The sequence below is a fragment of the Pinus tabuliformis genome, chromosome 9 (genome assembly GCF_031772625.1).
Source record: "Pinus tabuliformis cultivar Carrire ecotype Pingquan chromosome 9, CPIR1, whole genome shotgun sequence".
NCBI classification, from domain to species: Eukaryota; Viridiplantae; Streptophyta; class Pinopsida; order Pinales; family Pinaceae; genus Pinus; species Pinus tabuliformis.
This window is the reverse complement of record NC_142307.1, coordinates 1,496,483,313-1,496,505,091: the sequence shown is the minus strand read 5'-3', so window position 1 is coordinate 1,496,505,091 and position 21,779 is coordinate 1,496,483,313. Positions and strand designations below refer to the sequence as shown.

General features: G+C 36.0%; 1 long non-coding RNA gene and 1 pseudogene across 1 annotated transcript; both read right to left on the bottom strand.

Annotated features, from left to right (window-relative positions):
* Positions 1–2,690: 2,690 nt before the first annotated feature.
* Positions 2,691–5,576, bottom strand: LOC149154276 (expansin-like A3; annotated as a pseudogene).
* A 7,549-nt stretch (positions 5,577–13,125) lies between these two features.
* LOC149154275 (uncharacterized) lies at positions 13,126–14,040 on the bottom strand. The gene is made up of 2 exons (XR_016263590.1): positions 13,500–14,040; positions 13,126–13,433 (listed from the first exon to the last, which is right to left on the bottom strand). It is a non-coding gene; the product is annotated as an uncharacterized LOC149154275 (long non-coding RNA).
* Between the last annotated feature and the right edge of the window lie 7,739 nt (positions 14,041–21,779).

Below are 21,779 nucleotides of genomic sequence, written 5' to 3'. Positions count from 1 at the left end.
CTAAAAAGTTGAGTTTCCACGGCTCCTTTAAAAATACCACCACATTATATAAGGAACAAAATATTCACATGTGGAAGCCCTTTAAAAACCAAATACATGAGCACTTTTAAAAATGATACGCTCAAAGCCTTTCAAGTAATCACGTAAACCTTTTTGGTTGGGAGGAACTTGATGCCCTTCCTAAAAAAATAACTCTTTAAACCACTAGTTTTTTAAAATAAAAAAGAAGTCTCTGTTTCCTATTTGGTGGTTAGTATTGCTGGGAAGCTATAACACAGCCGCCATTACCTTGACTTTTCCAGCGAATCGCAATCCCACATTCAGTTATTTTTTTAATATCACCGGTAACGCTAAGTGGGATGGACAAAGGCCGCTTGCTAACTCTTCTGGCAACTTTGAATGGTAGCGTTAGTGCTCTAACGCACTACCTATACCAGAAAAGCTTTACTAACGCGCTTTCTCCTTTGACTGCTCAGCGTTAGTGGAGTTATTAACCTACTGGTTTAAAAGCATGGAAGACGTTAATTTCCAAAAAGAATTTGTAAACGGTTTCCTTGGCTTTGCTGTAGCTGGCTTTTTGGTTTTCTTGATGTTTTTTGTTTTTTTGTTTTTTTTTTTAAGGTTTCCTCACATTTTTGCTGCTCTGTCTTTTTGGTTTTCTTGCTTTTTTTTCGCAGGTTTATTCAAATTTTTGCTCCTCTCTCAAAGAGAGCCTTACTGTTTCTTTTCACTCACTTCTGGTGCTCTTTCAAAGAGGTTTATACTTTCTCTTCACTCACTTTTGCTGCTCTTTCACCGAGTTTTTTGCAAACTTGTCTCTCTCTATTGCTCTCAAAAAGTCTTACACAAGTTTAGCTCTGATACCATGACAAAAATTGAAGAGAACAAAATAATGGAAGAGAGGACTTGCTCTTGTTAGTATTACAAATCATTTAAATAAGATTGCAACAGAAATATTAGTCATAAATAACTGGAGTCAAACTCGACTTAACTAGACTTAACTGAAACTAACTGGACATTTAGAAAGAGAATTTTGACACCTAACAAGTGATTAAAATTAAATTCTCATGGAAGGTTAGTTTGCTTCTTCTCAGGCCTGCTTTTCCTCTTTGTATCTTTGTATTGTCCGTGGGTTTGATAATTCAATCCGCTGCCGGTTCGGAGACATGTCTTGGGGTTCGAACCCGTGACCGTGCTGCAACGATTTGATCGAAGAGTGCTTCGAGCGCGTAGAAATGCAAAGGTACTCGCTTGGCCAGAAGCACTTTACAACCCTTGGCACGTTTCCTTATTTTTCGCATTATGTTTCTTGTTCGCCTCTGTCGATTGAATCCCCTCCAACATTTTAACTTCTTTCTTCATCAACGATTGAACTAGTACAAATGCTACTCGAAAGAAGGAGAAAAAGAGAAAGGAAAAAATCTTAATTTTGTAGTCTATAAATCACAACTAGATATTATTTTGAGAAGCAAAGTTACAATGTGTAAATTCAGTAAAAGTAAAAGGAAAATTTAAATTTTATTCTATCAAAGTGGTTTTTGTGATTTTTATGAGAGTTGTATGATGTTATAAAATTGCATTTATAAATTAATATTTATAATTCATTTAATTTATATAATTTTACATCATTAAAATGAAATTCTGAAAAATCATATTTTAAAATGACAAACCTATGTAACATAATTAATCATCGAAATACACGTAGCTCTTTGGACCTAGGGAATTTAGAATTTGGATGGTCTAAAGAAATATAAATTGTTAGAAATTCTAAACATGGTGTACGACAACGCATATTTCGAAAAGGTTTCCTAATTTTGGTTACCTTTGGTTATTACGCCGTAAGGCGTTTCCCTTTGAAATAAATTGCCCCAGCTGCCGCCGTGTCCTATTGTTCACCCTAGATTTGTGGTGTTAGACGATTGAATTAATTTTGATCGTTGATCTAAAATAAAACTAAAATAATAAGTTATGGTGTAAGGTTGTTTGCGGTCCACCGAGTACCTCAAGCGGCCGGAAAAACTGCAAGATCGCCAGGTGCAAGAAACGTTATAATCCCCGACCTTTGTAATGCCCAAACCTCTTCCTTCATGAATATGTGTGGGTACAACAGGCGTTGTTGATTTTGTTGGGCCGGCGGACCAGCAGACCCTTCTTCCAGATTCTTTAGAACAGAGTTATTTTTATGTTGTGTTTTTACTTAGATAAGTTAACGATAAAACTTTGTTTCTTTTTGGATTTCTGGTTGAAAACTAGATATATAACTGTACAGATCTATCTTTTTGGTTTACTGTCGGCCCTTCATAGTTGATCTTCAAATTTTGTTGTGCTCCGCTCCATGCTGACCCTGCTCTTTATGTGTATCTTTGATTCAATAATAAACTTTTGCCAAAAAAAAGAGAGTTTGTTATTTCTTCGTTGTTATGAACAGCACCCAAATAACACAGGTTCCACGGTTTTGAACTTGGCGACTGATAACATGGATACAGTACAAGAAGATAAAACGCATAATAAACAACATATATATATTTGAAAGATCTTTTATTTACTACTGCGAAGGTTTTTGAAGTAGGTGATACCATCGCCTAGCTACAATCCGATATTTGTTTCTTCTCGAAACAAATTAATGGCAAGCACACGAATCACAGGAATCTCATATTTTGACGCTAATTGCAAAGAGAAGCACAACGAAGCTATAAATTATCGTTCCAGTCGCCAGTTGCGCACGAACTGCAGTCAAATTCTTGCGCCCTCTCTAAGATCTGGAGTCCTGAATCGTAAACAGACCCAACTTTCCAGTCTGCAGGTAGCAAATTTTATCCAGGGTGCCCTACCCAACTTCCGTCAAAGCCTCCCGTAACCAGTAACCGGAACAAGAAGGGACTGGGTTCGGCATGACCTGTTAATGAATAAGGGTTTGCAATACCCCACACTGCATTGTAATTGCGCAGACTCATTTCACGCCAACTCAGTGTCCTACCTGCATTGCATGCAAAATCCCTCAATTCAGATCGCATGATTGAATACAATCATTGAAGCAAAATTTGTAAATTGTTTGTGATTTGCTCTATAGGATATTAATACTATTATTACGGGTTGAATTCTTTTGACATTTTTGGGTTAGGATTAGTTCTATGGTTAATCTAACCGCAAGTGATCCGTTTAAAACAATTTATCTGATACTATATTATTTATGAACCATTAGAAAAATAAAATTTAATACTTATATGAGCCATGGTCCATGGTTACTCCACCTCGGTAACTTGAACCAAGGAAATGTCTGTTTGGCCTCCTTGATACAGAAACTGGACAGCAAGATAGTCGGGATAGTGACTGCTTTCGTCTACTTTGATGGACATATTTTTACCTGGATAATCGCATGGGATGCTGTAATCATATTCAAGTCATAAACAATTAAACACATATCCATCATGTCACTGTCCGGAATTGAACAAAGATTCAAACTATAGAAAAACAAATAAAGATTCAAGCTGTAGACAAACTTATGGTTGTTTCAGTTATAATGTTCCTCGTACTAGCTTCACTAGGAATTTTTTTTTGGATTCTTGAATTGGTGCTCACCGTTTATGCTCCACGCCCAGGCCAGCCCCCATGTTGAGAAGTTGGTCGATTTTACCGGGGCGTGCCAAGCTTGCGAAGGTGTGAAAGTATAGAAGAAAATCTGTCCTATTGTCGTCTGTAAAGTCCGTAACCACAACTTTCACCCCTGATTTGGTGCAAACGGCCGAATCTGTGCATCTTATCTGATTTTATTCAAATAATAATTCAGACAAAAAATTAAAATACAATTAGAGAAAAATTATACTACAATCAAACAAAGAGCTACGCCAGAACAAAAAGATTATACTACAATTAAAAAAGAAGATTGTACTGTAATCAACTAAGAATTACACTAGAAATGTCCCGAGGACGATGTTAGAGGAATTCAATATATTGCAATGGATTAAATTTAATTACGCTAAGGGTTTCCCTTTGAAATGAATTGCCCGAGCCGCCGGACACTCTAGATTTGTGGTGTTAGACGATTGAACGAATTTTGATCGTTGATCTAAAACTGAAATAATAAGTTATCGATTGATATATCTTAAAGAATTCGCAAAACTTGCAAGTACCTCAATCAGCCGGAAAAACTGCAAGACCGCCAGGTGCCTCCATCAAGCGCCAAATCCAGGTAGTTACTAACTCCCCAGTCGCTGTAACGGTAAGGAATGGCACTCAACAACAATTGAAGTTGTATTAATAGAAATGACACTCAACAACAGTTGAAGTTGTATTAATAGAAAGTTGAAACGCTATAATCCCCAACCTTTGTAATGCCCAAACCTCTTCTTTCATTAATCTGTGTGGGTACAACAGGCGTTATTGATTTTTTTGGGCCGACGGACCAGCGGACCCTTCTTCCAGATTCTTTAGAACAAACCATTAATTCTTGTTGAACGTTTCTTGTTGTGGCGAGTGAATGCACGGGCCTGTGAATGAATAGGGTGCCTTGTTAGCGTAAATTGAAGGCATTGTGCTCTTTTGCTCTATCCTGTGGGCCTGTGAATGAATAGGGTGTCTTGTTAGCGTAAATTGAATGGATCGTGCTCTGCTGCTCTATCGTGTGTCAATACCACGAATTTGTATATCCGGGCTCATGCAGGAAAGACTGGGTTTCGCGAGTGAATTCTAGTCTTATAGTTAGCTTCTAACATGAATTCTTTTTGTTAGCTTTCTTTCGATAATCCGGATGTCTTAGAATTTCAAATATAGCGTCCATCATAAGGTGGATCAGCCATGTGTGTTGATGGCATATCCAACATTTTAATTCTAGATTCCTTGTTTTTTTTTAACGAGGGAATCAACCTATATAGATCATGAACTCCCATTGTCCAGCGTATTAAAAGAGCCATTTAAGCTTGTTAGTGGACCTCCTACTGTCGCTGCTGGAAGTCCAAGTTATCATTTTTCTAATTTTCTATATTTGTGCTGCTAAGATTTTCTGGATTGTAAATTGTTTTGAACGATATGTTATTATCCTTTTTCTGCATTTTCGATTGTCGTGAACGAGATTGCTGTAAAATCCTTGAAGCACTTATTGTCCATATAGAACTTCTAAAATAGCAAAACACTAACAAGAACTTGAACAATACAAAGACTAGTGGTCTTAAGAAAAAGGGGAAGGATTATCGATTAATACTCCGTCATTGACTTCAGAGATCTCGATCATACCAACCTTCAGGTGCACTCCACCTTTGGATAAGGAATCTGCCTGGGAGTTGGGCTCATGGAAAATATGAGTAAAGGAGATGGAATTTAATCTGGTCTTCATTTCTAGAATGTGATCCATAACAGATTGAATTCTTCGCAAAGCAGATTTTCCATTAAGCATGTTCACAGTAATATTTGAGTTTTCATAAACGTGGAGTCTTCCAACTTCGTTTTCAATTGCTATGCGAAGGAGGTTGATAGTTCTTCCTAAACAATCAGGACCCGACAAGAGTAATAGAATGCAATGATTTTAAGAAGATGCATTCCCCTATGCCGCATCTTCCAGAGTTACCTTCAAAGGCACCCATACCTCTTTTGTGTACACATGTTCTTGACACAATTGCTTTGTTCTAAGTCTTATGGGCAGTGATGAACGAACTTACTAGATGAGCCCAATCATATATTATATGGAACCAAAATGTTTCTAGCCGTAGCATACAAGGAAATACATTGCACCAAACAGAAATGCATCTTCCCCTGTGTGAGTTCCTTCTGATATTGTATTGGTTGATTGTACCTAATTATTTTCCCCATCTTTTCCCAACCACATACAAGTCAAGACAATCTTCAAGGTAATTATCCATGCGAAAAGACTACAAAATCCTCACTTTCATTAACATGGACCATTCCATGGAGTGACTTTATGATTGTGACCTTGTCATTTGCTTTAAACTAAGTAGCACAGTGGGTGAATACACTTTACTTTTGACTTTGTTTGGAAAAATCATGTCACGGCTCAAAATTAACATTTATCTAGGAATATGTGTGCAATTAGGAGAGAGATCTAGATAATTGTGTTCAATAGTCTCCAAACCAAACTTTTAGGAAATTTAATCCTTATGTGATATCATATGAATATTTGAGTATAAAGATTTATTTCAAGTGGAAAAGATTTAATTTTACATTAATTTTATATTTAATTTTTTAAATTATTAACAAATATATATTTTTTTATTATTTTTATGGAATATTAAAAAAACATATTATATCTATAAACATTAAATTTATTAATGTATTTTTAAAAATATAATTTTTATTATTTTCATGGAATATAAAAAAAACATATTATATTGAAGATTAAATGGGATTAATCTACAAAACCACAATTGCATGGACATAAATGGCATGAAAAAATGGGATAGGCTACGATGTTAAAAATTTGGAAGTGACTGGTGTCGACCTCCCAAGCTAAGGTGGGAATGAGATACAATTGGACCTCGAAGCTTTGCCAACACAAAATAAAAATCATAATAAGATCTACAAACGAACATTCTCATTCATGAAAAATGAATAGATCCACCCAACTGTAATAAGGTTATGCAGGATCTTCAAGCAGCCAAGATGCCATCTTTAGGATTACAATGATCACTAGCTACTACCACAAACCCATCTCACTCAAGGTGTGATATGTTACATAAATCTATTACTAAGGAACCATCATTAAAACACAAATTAGAATGACATCATATTCAACAAAAACTACCATTAAACTTTTACATATATCTATTACTAAGAAACCATCATTAAAACACAAATTAGAATGACACCTAAATAAAGCCATAATTTTCTTACAAATAGTTATAAGAAAATTCATCCAGATGTCTATGTATCTACATCAAATTAGGGATTAAAAACTAGCAAGAAATACCATATAGGAAACCCTAGAGTGTGATTAGACTCAGACTAATATTCAAAAGTAATTGCAGATGTTCCTCTAGCAAGCAATAGTCAATGGAATCAGTCATTGTCTCTACAAGGAATAAATTTGCAATGATGTGAGATAATGCTTTCTTCTAGCAAGCAATAGTCAATGGAATCAATCATTGTCTCTACAAGGAATAAATTGGCAATGATGTGAGATAGTGCTTCTATGAGAGGTGTGTCTGGAGTAAATTGAGGAGATCAAATTTGGAATGACTCAACTTAGCTAAATTGCATTGAAGGTTGCATGGGATTAATCTACAAAACCACAATTGCATGGACATAAATGGCATGAAAAAATGGGATAGACTACAATGTTAAAAATTTGGAAGTGAGTGGTGTCAATCTCCCAAGCTAAGGTGGGAATGAGATACAATTGGACCTCGAAGCTTTGCCAACACAAAATAAAAATCATAATAAGATCTACAAACGAACATTCTCATTCATGAAAAATGAATAGAACCACCCAACTGTAATAAGGTTATGCAGGATCTTCAAAATCAACCCCACATGATGAGCACTAATCTGGTGATTGGATTTCTACACAGTCCTTATTAGCCTACAAGGATATCTACTACAAACAAAAATAAATTGGCTTCTAATCATGTGAATAATCCCACTCCCTATGACCTACCATGGTAGAAATGTTTCATTTGGTTATTAGAAATATCATGAAATGGGTTGAAGTTCCACACGCTCCTTTCTACCTAGAATTTCTTTCAGGCATGGCTTTGGTTGATGTTATAGCTGGTATGATATTGTACTGACATAATAGTAATGCATTGTAAGAATCTCTTTTCCAAGAAAGGATAAGACATGTTACTTTTTTATACATATTAACTCACTCTAGAAGGAGATCTTATTAAAAAAGTAATATGAATACTAAGTTCAAAATATTTAAGTGAGGCTTCCTTTTGTAACAAAAGGAACCAATATAATAAGGAAAAATGTGACGAGATCCAATTATGCATCTGCAACATTTCTCAATTCATATCTAAAAGGTATCCTCCTTATACATAGGGTTTTAGGTCCCCTCCACCTTTGGATAAGGAATCTGCCTGGGAGTTGGGCTCATGGAAAATATGAGTAAAGGAGATGGAATGTAATCTGATCTTCATTTCTAGAATGTGATCCATAACAGATTGAATTCTTCGCAAAGCAGATTTTCCATTAAGCATGTTCACAGTAATATTTGAGTTTTCATAAACGTGGAGTCTTCCAACTTCATTTTCAATTGCTATGCGAAGGAGGTTGATAGTTCTTCCTAAACAGTTAGGACCCGACAAGAGTAATAGAATGCAATGATTTTAAGAAGATGCATTCCCCTATGCCGCATCTTCCAGAGTTACCTTCAGAGGTGCCCATACCTCTTTTGTGTACACATGTTATTGACACAATTGCTTTGTTCTAAGTCTTCTAGGCAGTCATGAATGAACTTACTAGATGAGCTCAATCGTATATTATATGGAACCAAAACGTTTCTAGCCGTAGCATACATGGAAATACATTTCACCAAACAGAAATGCATTTTCTCCTCTGTAAGTGCCTTCTGATATTGCATTGGTTGATTGTACCTAATTATTTTCCCCATATTTTCCCAACCACATACAAGTCAAGACAATCTTCAAGGTAATTAGCCATGCGAAAAGACTACAAAATCCTCACTTTCATTAACATGGACCATTCCATGGAGTGACTTTATGATCGTGACCTTCTCATTTTCTTTAAACTAAGTAGCACGGTGGGTGAGTACACTTTACTTTTGAGCTTGTTTGGAAAAATCATGTCACGGCTTAAAGTTAACATTTATCGAGGAATATGTGTGCAATTAGGATGGAGATCTAGATAATTGTGTTCAATAGTCTCCAAACCAAACTTTAGATAATTGTGTTCAATAGTATCTAAACCAAACTTTTAGAAAATTTAATCCTTATGTGATATCATATGAATATTTGAGTATAAAGATTTATTTCAAGTGGAAAAGATTTAATTTTACATTAATTTTATAAGAAATAAAACTTGTGTACTACTCAAATTTGCAAATTTAACAATTCTAGGGAACACAATACCCAATAGTTGCAATAAATGAGTCCCAAGAAATGTAGAGTAGCCATCATTGTGAGCATTGAGTTTCATCCCCCCAAAAAAGTGTACACTAGTAGTAACTAGTACAAGCAATCAATCACAAAAAAATAGGAAATGTAACATGGATCACGCATTTCAGTTAGTCCAAACAAAGGTGGGAAAATATCAATATCAGTACTTTTGCAAAAACTCGGTGTTCCTTGATATTTGTGGCTATTTCTCAATGATTCCTTTCTTTATAACATAAATATCAACAAGGATAAATGTAAACATTGGCTTTTTCTAGATTCATTCACTTAGGTGAAAAGGAAACTACCATGATGTTGTCACCTACCGACCCTACCTTATTTTTATTTCTAGAATCCAATTGTAGACTTAATTAGCATATTTTCCACTCTTGAACAGAGAAAAACTTGCAAATTTTGCCTAAAGGATCCTTCTATTAGTATAGTTTTGTGCAAGCTAATGTATACATCGGTAATCTTTATTGTATTTTCAGTAATGTTGGTTTGTGGGCTTCCTATTGAAATGATATTATGCAATCATAAAATGAGTAAATTTGTTGATGATTGATGTAGAAAAATTGTTGGTTATGCGTTTATTGTCATGGATACTTTAAATTAATATGGTATCTTTTGATGAAATGAAACCAAATACTGTGACAATTGTTCTTGAAAGCAGAGGTAGCATTGGGTTTGTTCAGGTCAACGGAAAGAATTTTAGAGTTTTAGTTACCACAAAGGGAGGTTATCTAATTGATTGAAATGGCTTGGCATGTTCCCACTTTCATATCCTCGATCGGAGTCAAGTACCTACATATTTTTAAGAGGCACTCGAAGAGTAACCATGATGGACTCAACCCCACATGATGAGCACTAATTTGGTGATTGGATTTCTACACAGTCCTTATTAGCCTACAAGGATATCTACTACAAATAAAAATGAATTGGCTTCTAATCATGTGAATAATCCCACTCCCTATGACCTACCATGACCTACCATGGTAGAAATGTTTCATTTGGCTATTATAAATATCATGAAATGGGTTGAAGTTCCACATGCTCCTTTCTACCCAGAATTTCTTTCAGGCATGGTTTTGGTTGATGTTATAGCTGGTATGATATTGTACTGACATAATAGTAATGCATTGTAAGAATCTCTTTTCCAAGAAAGGATAAGCATGTTGCTTTTTTATACATATTAACTCACTCTAGAAGGATATCTTATTAGAAAAGTAATATGGATATTACGTTCAAAATATTTCAGTGAAGCTTCCTTTTGTAACAAAAGGAACCAATATAATAAGGAAAAATGTGACGAGATCCAATTATGAATCTACAACATTTCTCAATTCATATGTAAAAGGTCTCCTCCTTATACATAGGGTTTTAAACCATAATTTTAGGCCATGATGTATATCAAAATTTGGTTCATTTTAAGCAAGATTGAATGTGAAGATCATTGGCCCTAAGCATACGACAAGTTAATAAAATTCTCCCCGGAGGCAATTTTAATTGTTGTTATCTTTTGAAGTGTGGGCAATGCCCTCGACATTTTCAAATTCTCGTTTATCCTTTCAAATATGCAGCTACAAATATGTAAGATATTTATTTTATCATTTTAAATATGCAACTATAAAGATGTAACATATTTATTTATTTAGCACGTTTCGAGTTCTTTTCCATGTTTATTTCAAAATGATTTAATGTATCTAACATCATCTACAATATAATCTGAAAGATAACCCATCGATCATAACAAACCATAGCAGCTAGATTTTTTTAATGTCTTAAAAAAACCAATGGATGCAACTTTGCGAGAGAAAAATGGCATTGCCACAGTAATATAAATCGTAGCAGAGATCTTCATTCATATATATATATATATATATATATATATATATATATAACGAGTATGTACTATGGAGATTTATTTATCTCAATAATAACTTGAGATTCTTCCAATTATGACAAAAGAGTAAAATATTTAAAATAGAGCATGGACTATAGAAATTTATCTGAATGATAACTTGAGATTCTTGAGATTCTTAACCCACGCTGCATATGATTTCAATGTATGTAAATGAAAAATTAATAGATCAATTTAATCTTAATTTTGACGGATTTGATTAGCTATTCTTCCCCACTCTATGCTATTCTTCCCCATTCTATGCCTTACGGCGTTTCCTTTGCAACATAAGGTGCAAATGCTAGTTTAATAAAAATGGTGTATATCGTCCAGATCTAATTAACATGGAGCATATTCATCATCGTCTTTATAGTCGAAAGCATGAAATTAAGACTTCGAAAAAGACAGATTTTTGTTTCAAAACCTGATCACTTAGAAGAATAACGCAAATAGGCTTTAAATCTCCTTTGGACTTTTAAAACACAGAGAAACGATCAAAATGTTTTGATTTTTTTCCTTTAACAGAAAGCGATTGTGTATACATAGCATTGCAATCTTCTTTTAGAAACTCTAGGTTATTTTTGAGTGTGCTGTAATAGGGAATGCAGTGCGAGGAACTTCGAAACAATGCACAGGCAATAAAGATTCTGTATACATAGCATTGCAATCTCTTTTTACAGATTGTAGGATATTTTTTAATGTTCTATAATAGGGAGTGCAGTGGGAGAGACGGGAAACAATGCACATGCAATATCAATTGTAGACATTGTTGGATATTTTTTAATGTTCTACAATAGGGAGTGCAAGTGGAAGAGACTTGGAAACAATGCACACGTAATATCAATTGTGGATAAATATTGTACGTGAAAATAAAACTTTGCTGTGGGTTGTCTTGGATGGGAAGAGGTGCATATACCAGATGATTGCAGGGGGGAGGTGATTCAGGGGAAGCCTGTTGCAGTACGAAGATTGTTCATCTAGGGAAGAATAGGAGGTCGTAGTGTGAAAGAGTGGATGGCACAAGGATGGGTACTAGGCTGGTCAGTGGTTTTCCCATTGTGCATTGACATTGGTCCACATTGGGATTGAATTCGAGACATCAGAGTCTGTTTTTTACAAGACAAGGTGCGTTTCTTTAAGGCTCATCTTTCAGCTCTGTTATGGATTCCGGAGACATATGGGAACATTCATATTTGATGTTATTGGCATCTGTCGCCATATTGATTCTTTGCCTAATGATTAAAGACACAAGGAATCCAGGAAAGTATAAAACTTCCGGAGACATATGGGAACGTTCATATTTGATGTTATTGGCATCTGTCACCATATTGATTCTTTGCCTAATGATTAAAGACACAAGAAATCCAGGAAAGTATAAAACTCCATAGGAGAAATTATAGTCCAAATGATGCACGAGCATCCAACTAGGGATGAACAAGAGGGAGTGTTTGTCTCATAAGTTAATAGGTTCACAGGTCACTGTACCTGAGTTGTTTTTTTTTTATATTTTATTTTTTTAGTTATTAGTAATTGGGACACAACAGCAAGTTCTGTTTTATTTTTCTGTTAAGATGTTTTTTTTAAAACAAAAACTCTATTTTTTTTAATTAATTCCAGAATTTAGGAAAATAGGAAATTAACAGTTACTCATGGTAACTACCTGTAACTGTTGACAGTTTTAAAACTGTTCAACAAATCATACAAAAAGAGAAGAACGAAACATTGTAAAGGTTGATTTCCATCATAGCAGAAGAGTAATAGAAACTATACAAGTAACTTTCGAAATCATCTGAATCCAATTTGCAACTAGATATATTCATTTTCTGTTCTAAGATGAATTGAGTGCATTTCCAAGTAGAAACAAGTATTGGCAGATTAAAATCTTTTAACAGACATCGAGAATATTAGAGACAAAGAATGAGAGCTGGTGGAAGTGTTGCTACAGTCACATGAAAAGAATAACCGTCGAAGAGCCAACAAACCTAACAACAACTACCTATAGTTCCTAAAGAGTATCGAGTGTATAACAAAGAAAACTGGCAGAGGGTTTCATAATAAGCACAACCAAATTTCCAGCAAGAAGACAAAATTTATAACCAAGTACCACATGAACTAATACGCACCATTCTTTTCATTGCAAATATTGTTTGAAGAAAAAAATTACATAAGTCTTTGAAATTCATTTACAGTGCAAGTTAAGAATAGTTCGTATTACAAATAGACAGAGAAACTTGGATTCGAAACCCTACATATACATTGACTCTAAAACCCCAAATTAAAAACAAACCAAGGGACCTGCCTATTTTCTACAAGACCAAAATGTGGACTAAGTGACTGACAGAGAGGACGAAGCCTGAGACCAAGACTCAGCAGTATCAACAGATGTCAAGCACGAGATACATGGAAAGACCCTACTCAGTCTAACGAGTCGCAAGAGGAGCCGAAGCCACAGTTGCACGCTCGCCATCCACCTACAACCACCGCACACAGAAATTAATAACGGAAAGGAAGAAAACAAGTAAGGGTTTGTCACTTACCAGAGGAGGAGTCGACAAATTGCAAGAGGAGAGGCCTCAACAGGCCGCGAACCGACAAGGAACCCTGCTCACAAGGAGCACCAACTGTCAGAACCGACAGGAAAAGCATAGCAGACATTGAATCAACGAAGGAAAGCATACCTGAGTTAGCCACGCACCGAGGTCGAGTACTGGGTCACCTCGTGGCCACAACCTGGATGCACAGTGACCAGTGACAAGTTAAACAACGAAACCATCGAACCAGTAATCAAACAAAATACAATAACAGTGTTACCAAATACACTCAAGGGGAAGTAACCCTTCACAGTGCCATAGTATTTTCCGAGTAGAGATGCAGAACACCAAGAGACAAGCCCAGAACCCTCAGACAGACCAACAAACAAAACAACAAGCCATTAACAGTGACAAAATACTATCAGAGTTCAGCCAACTGAGCAAAGTCGGGGCCGAAGAAATCAAGCAGAGCGCCACATAGAAAACCAACGAATCCCGCAAGTGAAAACCAAAGAACAGACCCCCTTAGTGCAAAATGGAATGAAGGTTGAAATGACAGAACAAGTGAAAAGTTAGGGTTTCAAGTGCAACATAAGGTGGGAGGACTGAACCCGAGGTAGAGACAGGTGTCTCCCTCACAGCCTGAGCTGTATCAAAACATTAACCACAGAAAAATATCAAACCACCGTCAAAATCCATAAAAATCATTTCATTAATAATTTTATTTAATCAAATCTTTGTATCCGGACAAAGGACGAGGGCTGGTCCCATCACCAAACCTCATAAGAGATATGGTTCGGCTGGTTGTGTTTAGGGTGTTTTGATTTTTGCAAAATTGAGTCGTGAAACTACAGTCCAACCCATTAGCACAGCTACTAGTGGCGGTATCTGGACATTCACATATATTTCCCGTACACAATATGGTGGTTGATTCCGACTGAAGTGTCATATTGGTGAACATGCAAAATAAAATGTGAGTCCCAAAAACCATAAAACAAATGTTATAGCAGAACCAGGAGGGAGAAAAGAATGAAGTAGATAGCTACGGAGCAGTGTGGCAAAACAACGGATTGGATGCAACTTTCCGTGGTGCAATATTTTATGTTGTTGTTTACATGATCTTTGTCCATAAAATATAGTAAACAATTTATCCTCAACCATCCTGTGATTTTAGGAATTTTATAAGATAAACGGCTAAAAATAGATCCACATTTGATCCAAGGTCGTGGAGGATCGATCTCGAACCCTGTCAACCATTCTTGGTGCTCAAGGGCATTAATGGTGGTTCGTGGGGTAGATAATTTTAAAATGGTAATTGGGCATTGGCGTTGGTATAACTCCTTTTAGTGGCTGACAAGATTGATGCGTTAAAAGGTACGGGAAGGCCGGTAGTTTTAATTCATGGTGTGGTTGGCTTACCTAGATGATCACCTGGACTTGATGGCAACAAATAACAAAACTGCTATTGATCTTTTAATGCATTAAAAGGTATGGAAAAGCCTGGAGTTTTAATTCATGTTGTGGTTGGCTTATCTAGTTGATAGCCTAGAGTTGATAACAACAAATAACCAACCTGCTATCGAGTCTTTAATGCATCTCATAGCAACTTCACTATACATACATGGGCATGTAATTGGATAGCCCTCCTGTAGGGAAAAGACACCAGTCTTCACCCGGAAATACCGACCCGATGTGCCTTGATATTGTTGGCTGTCAGTGACAGTACCTCTAATTTATTATCGATGGATTCTCATTTATATTCACACTCCCGGAGGCCATTTGACTTTGAAATTTGTTTTTTCGCCTTGTTTTGAAATTTGTTGTTCTCCCGTGTTATCATACGACATGCTCTCTTTCATCCATCGAGTTTCAGGTTTGCATTGATGTTGGCCTGTGTCTGTAACGCCATTATAGGGATTTTTACAGCTTTGTCGCAAATTTTTTTTGGTTTATTTGATAATCTGAATTCATCATTGTTGTGAACGTTGAGAACAAAAGTCAGCCGGTCGTCGAACTTTTGTTCGTCTTAATGTGTTGGATCCAATAATAAAAAAATTATGTTTCTTTGTGGTGCAATAATAGTTTTGCACGGGACAGTGTTCAAATTGTTCAAAAATATATGTCATCCGATAATTGAGCCCAACTTGCTAGAAAACTTCAGTATCAGAGCTTTTTCCCATCAAAATAGACTTCGACCACCGATGGCTGCTGATTTTTTCTATATTAAGATTGAGAATGAGAATGAATGGAGAATTTCACCAACAAATACTAGAGAGAAATAGGACCATGAATGTAGAATTTCTTCGATTGAATGTAGCACCAGCAAAAAAAAGAAACGTTGAAGTACCTGGTTGTTTTTTTAAGACAACCATGTACGAGAGTCAGTGTTGTTTATCTAAAAAATAAAATTCATGAGTACGTTGGACAATTGTGTGTGTTTCAATATATTTTTTTTGGTTGTTATTAGTCCTTGCCTTTGGCATAGCAGGGACTATTGCGATCGCCGTTGAATTAATATTAATTTGCGTTGACCATTTCCATATGCTCCACTTAAACAATGTTTTATATCCCAAAAATAATTTTATGCTCTATTTAAACAATGTTTTATATCCCAAAAATAATTTTATGCAAAGTTTGAATTTGAAGGTCTTTTTGCGAGGTTGTAAAACCTTTTGCATTGAAAAAATCTTATAACCAAAGTTTGAAAAACCTCATGCACATTTATTGAATCGTCGAAGAATATTATGTATTGGAAAATAAAATTTATCCAAAGTTTGAGAAACCTCATGCATGAAAAATTTGGATAAAGCTATTATACAAGATAATTCATTGTGGATAATTTTTTGAATGAAAAGTTTGGGTAAAGATATTATACGAGATAATTCATTGTGGATAATTTTTTGAATGAAAAAGTTTGGGTAAAGATATTATACGAGATACTTCTATTCCATATTCCTCTATGTACAAAGGACACAATGATGGAGAACTTTTATGCCTTTCACCGCTTCCACATACTTCTATTCCCTATTCCTCTATGTACAAAGGACATAATGATGGAGAACTTCTATTCCTCTACTTACAGAGGACACAATGATAAACAAAGGATATAATGATGGAGAATCTCAGAACATAGAACATATAATCAATGATAGAGAACCTCTGAGTGATGCGTAAATTTAGAGCCACAACTTCAAGGTGAAATTACCATAACCTTTGCTTTAACCCTGTATTTGCTTTAACTGTGTCTATTTTAAGTTGCATTTTTTTGTGCTTTAAGTGTGTCCATTTTATGTTTCATTGCAAACAATACTAATGAAATTCAACATTTGCTTTAACTGCATACATTTTATGTTGCATTGTAGATGATATTAATGAAATTCAACAGGAAGAGTAGAAGGCTCAACATTGTCTGTTATGCAATAATTTTTAAAATATTTTAATATGTTTTATGGAAATCTTGAATTTGACAGAGGTTGATATATTATTTCAATTTCAATGATATATTATTTCAATGCACACAATATTCAAACTCCAACGAAACCTGTAGGGAGCTAACGCACAGAGCATTCAAACTCCACTGAAACTTTATTTGAATTTCAATGATATATTATTTCAATGCACACAGTATTCAAACTCCAACAAAACCTGTAGGGAGCTAACGCACAAAGAATTCAAACTCCACTGTGATAAAAAAAAGGCTTTATTATCTAAATGGCTCTCCAGGTGAGATACTTGGAGAGTGCCCAGGCACTTCACACATACACACCGTGTACAATTAGGAGAACAACCTAGTATATATAGGCTTTCTCACAATCAGGGTGGTTTGAACCACTCCCTGCATATTAGGATCTAAGATCTAAAATTAGACTCTCAATCCTATCATCACCATAACAGTAATCTAATTCAGCTTTCTCCATTAATTCTAACACTCCCCCTTAATGGAGAAAGGGCATTGAACAACAACATACGCTTGCTGGTCTAGTCTCAACTAGGCTTACAATTAAGAACATGAAAAAAACTTCGTAACAAAGTTTTCATTTTAGTCTTCTTGCAGCTGAGCCCATACTTGTTCATCTTGAGTCGAGGCTTCATCTTCAGTTTCCTTGCCATGAGATAGTGATGTATCTTCACCTCATGTCTTCCCCAGTGATGGAAAGCTTTAATTCTAATTCTTGCCCTTCTCAAAATTATGACACGCTGGATAGGAGAATTTTCTCTCTCACTATTTCTGGTGTCAAACATCTGAAAATAAGCTATGGTGTCTTCATCATTCATCGATGTAACATTTGCACATATAGAAATATTAATGAGATCATTACACTTTAAATATAAATTTTCTCCAGCTTTGTCTTCTTCTGCCACGCCTTTGCAATCAGCTTCTTGTGGCTCGTCCAATTGATCTTCAATACTTTGTTCCTCTTCACACCCTTCCTGAAGATTAACTCGCGAATCTTGCACAATAGACTGTGCCTCTTGATTCTCGTGGTCGTCAACAGAACCACATTGTTTTTCTAAGATTTCTTCTGACTTGAACACACAACCCATGCTAATTCCAAATGCCAACATGAGAAAATCATCATCATCAGAATAAAAAATATCTAAGAATATAGACATGTTTATAACTAGTGTTGTCAAACACCAACAATGCCACAAAAGCTCAGACTGTTCCCCTGCACCACAGTTAAATTTCCCACTAGCGGCACCCTCCGACCTATTTTGGTCTCGCTTCTTTCTTAATGGTTAAAGACGAATCTGAAGGGAAAGCACACCACCTCGATCCATACCACAGCTATAAGATCTTTTCACTGGCAGTGCAAACTTGGAAGAGAAGCCTATTCATCTGGTACCAAATTCATTCGCGCAACGTGCATCGGCATTCCAGTGAGGGCAAACATCTATCTGTGCACTGACTCGATCCCTGATTATGCACTTTTTGATGTAATCTTCAGCAAATGATATTTAGGAGTGTAATGGAGGGCGCCGCTGCAAGAGAATGTCGATGCAAGAACGCTACTACAAGAAGATAGAAGGAATTATGTAAAACTCCTTCTCAAGTGAATTAAAAGTGAACAGGTTGACAGGCAACGACCGTAATGGAGGAGACACAATAGAGCAGAACCACGATGGCATGTTGCGAAAGTCTTGATTTAGAGGATACCCAATAACATGAAGGCGTGGGCTTTACAATCTTCCGCTCAGTTTAAAATTACTGTTCCACAGAGCACATAAGATTATTTACTCGTGCAAACCCATTCGATGTCTTCAGCACCATATCAAATTCAAATTCCCCGGGCTCTCCTGAAAGGAGTAAATCCAGAGCTAATGGCTCTATCCCAACAGCCACACCACAACTGCTAAACCAGGCCCACACTTCAACTAGGCACAAGCCACAACCCTTCACCTTCCAAAAAAATTGCCAGTCTCAGTCAGCTGACACTAATTCCAACTTCAGATTTTTCCAGGTACCACGTCCAAACGCAGTTGTTGAATAATGCCACTGCCAAAACTATAACATAATGTGACCCTTGCACAAATACAATGCTCGAGGCGATAGATTCGTCATTTTAAACAAAAGAAAAAGAACTATTGCTCCAAACTGCTGTTGCACCAAACATGCAGATCTGCTTCTGCTTCACCGCACCATGGCGCATAAAAATTTGACCAGAATGCGCACCGATTTAAATTGAGGTAGCACTCCAACCTCCAGTCATCGATTGACACCGGCAATCCACCACTTCAGTAGATCTTAGCGCTCAACACCTTGATCTATCAAGGTCAGGAAAAATCAGTCCACCAATCGCCACTGAGCATGCTTACGCGATCGCCAGTGACTACCTTGCAACCTTCGGGCCACACTCCCAGTGCCAGATCCATGACTTGCACGACTTATGACCCCCACACAGCACACTGAATCTGGTCAAACTCCAGCAACACGTTTCTTCAATACAAATCAGCGTTGATGGCCTGCGATGAGAGAGAACGCTTAAAGAAATGACCGAACAAGAGGTTTTTCCTTGGGTCATAGTCGTGTTGCCTCTTCTTCTTGCAACTTCGATACCATGATAAAAAACAAACTTTATTATCTAAATGGATCTCCAGGTGAGATACCCGGAGAGTGCCCAAGCAATTCACACATACACATCGTGTACAATTAGGATAACAACCTAGTATATATAGGCTTTCTCACAACCAGGGTGGTTTGAACCACTCCCTAGATATTAGGATCTGAGATCTAAAATTAGACTTTCAATCCTATCATCACCATAACGGTAATCTAATTTTGCTTTCTCCATTAATTCTAACACACTGAAACTTGTACGGAATAACAATGACAAGAAAAGAAAACAACAAGGAAATACTTTCATTCTTGACGAGGATTTCAGAGTCTTTCACATATGGCTTCTCGATACCTCTGATATCATAAAACACAAAAATCATAGAGTAAGCATGCGATCAGTTCTTTATTTGTATATTTTAGAAAATACGAGCAGAATTTGTGTTATATCGCGCAGGAAGACACACATAATGAGGACCACCCCCACCATGACGAAAAAATTGAAGCTCGTGTAGGCATTATAAGTCTAGTTTGCACTAGCCCAATTTTCTATATGCATCATAGATATCTTATATGCATCATATATATAATATGGTGGTGAGATAAGCCGATTATCAACTATTGCATTTCATTTACTTGAAATTATATCTATGATGCATATAAAATTAAGAAAAAATTATATCATATACGTATGTGTGACTGACCAACAAAATGCATAAAAATTGATAGAGAATTATAGTAGCCACAGTTAACACCAAAATCATAGTCAACAAATGCGAACGTTCATATTTGAATAAATATTAGAATAATACCTTGTCAAGGTTCCTTCCCTCCCTGTTTTGAAAATGTCATAGTGCAAATACTAAAACATTCTTTTGGTAATTGTGGTTGCTCTTCGAGGGCTACTCCAATCTCTCTACTCTCTCTCGGTTGTTCCATTTTTCCTGCTCCTCGTAATCGCTTAATATTGAGTATGTGATAGGTCACTGATGTAGCATGTCTTGAATAATCGTCTAGAGGGGAACATCACTGGCCTTCTATACGACTACATCTCGCTAAAACACATCAGACTACAAAAAATCTCTTCAAGGGCTTCATACCAATGTACGACACATCTACATACCAGGTTACAACATTTCCTGCTGTAGAATAACCTTTTTAGGGGCTTCATACCAGGTAACATTTTCTCATAAAAAAATCCATGAAAATATAACACTCCTCTTAGATTACTTGAAATAGCAATGATGTGACAGGTGGGTTGCATGCACTCCCCAAATGTTTGCCCAACACATCCTTTTAATTGTTTTATTTCTTATTAGTTTTTTTATTTTTTATTTCAATTACTGTTCCTACGCTAGGTGTGTATTTGTTGATTTCGTTGAATGAAAAAATAGAAAAAATAGTGCACAAATATATATAAATTAAATTAACTATATATATATATATATATATAAGGCATGCAATATTTGTTAAATAAGATAATTACTCCTACATGAGGAGTTGGCTAAACATAGAGATTCAGTTAACTGAGTGATTGAGTGATTGAGTATTTGAGCGTTGACTTAAGTCGAGTTAAATGATAGACAACTTTTAGTGTGTGATTGCATGTGGTTTCATGTCAAGATATTTTAGGCATGTAGCTAGTTGGAAAGGAATAAATACGCTTCACCATAGTCATTGTAAGCATCGTGTTTTGTGTGATCAATAGAAGAGTAGCAGCTTGTGTTTTGTGTGTGAAATTCATGCTTTGTCTCCTCCGCATTTGAAATAAATTGGTATCATAGCAAGGTTACAAAGAGCGAGAGAAAACAGATTTGCAGTAGTTCGTGTTAGAGGAGAGAAATTCATATTTTGTCATGTTTAGTGCTATAACGCACTTTGTAGGTTATCTACAAGGCGTTATAATTATGGTGAGCTCAAAAGAGCCGCATTAACACTGGTTAACTTATGTCGTTTCGCATGCATGTGGGTCCCTTTATTTTTGTGTCGCGTTAACAGACTATCACTGGAGTTAGGTGCAATGCATTAGTTGCACACCCACATAACGTGAAACACATTAGCCTCTTAAAAAAAAGGTAAAAAATCAAATTTTTAAAACATTTGAAGTCAACCGTTTTAAAATTCATGTGAAGGTTTACATTATTGTTTTTTCATTAAAACCTTATGAGGTTCACGTGAAGGTTTCCACAGGGTTGAGTTATTATTAAAGAGAATTTTTTTTTGAACAAGTG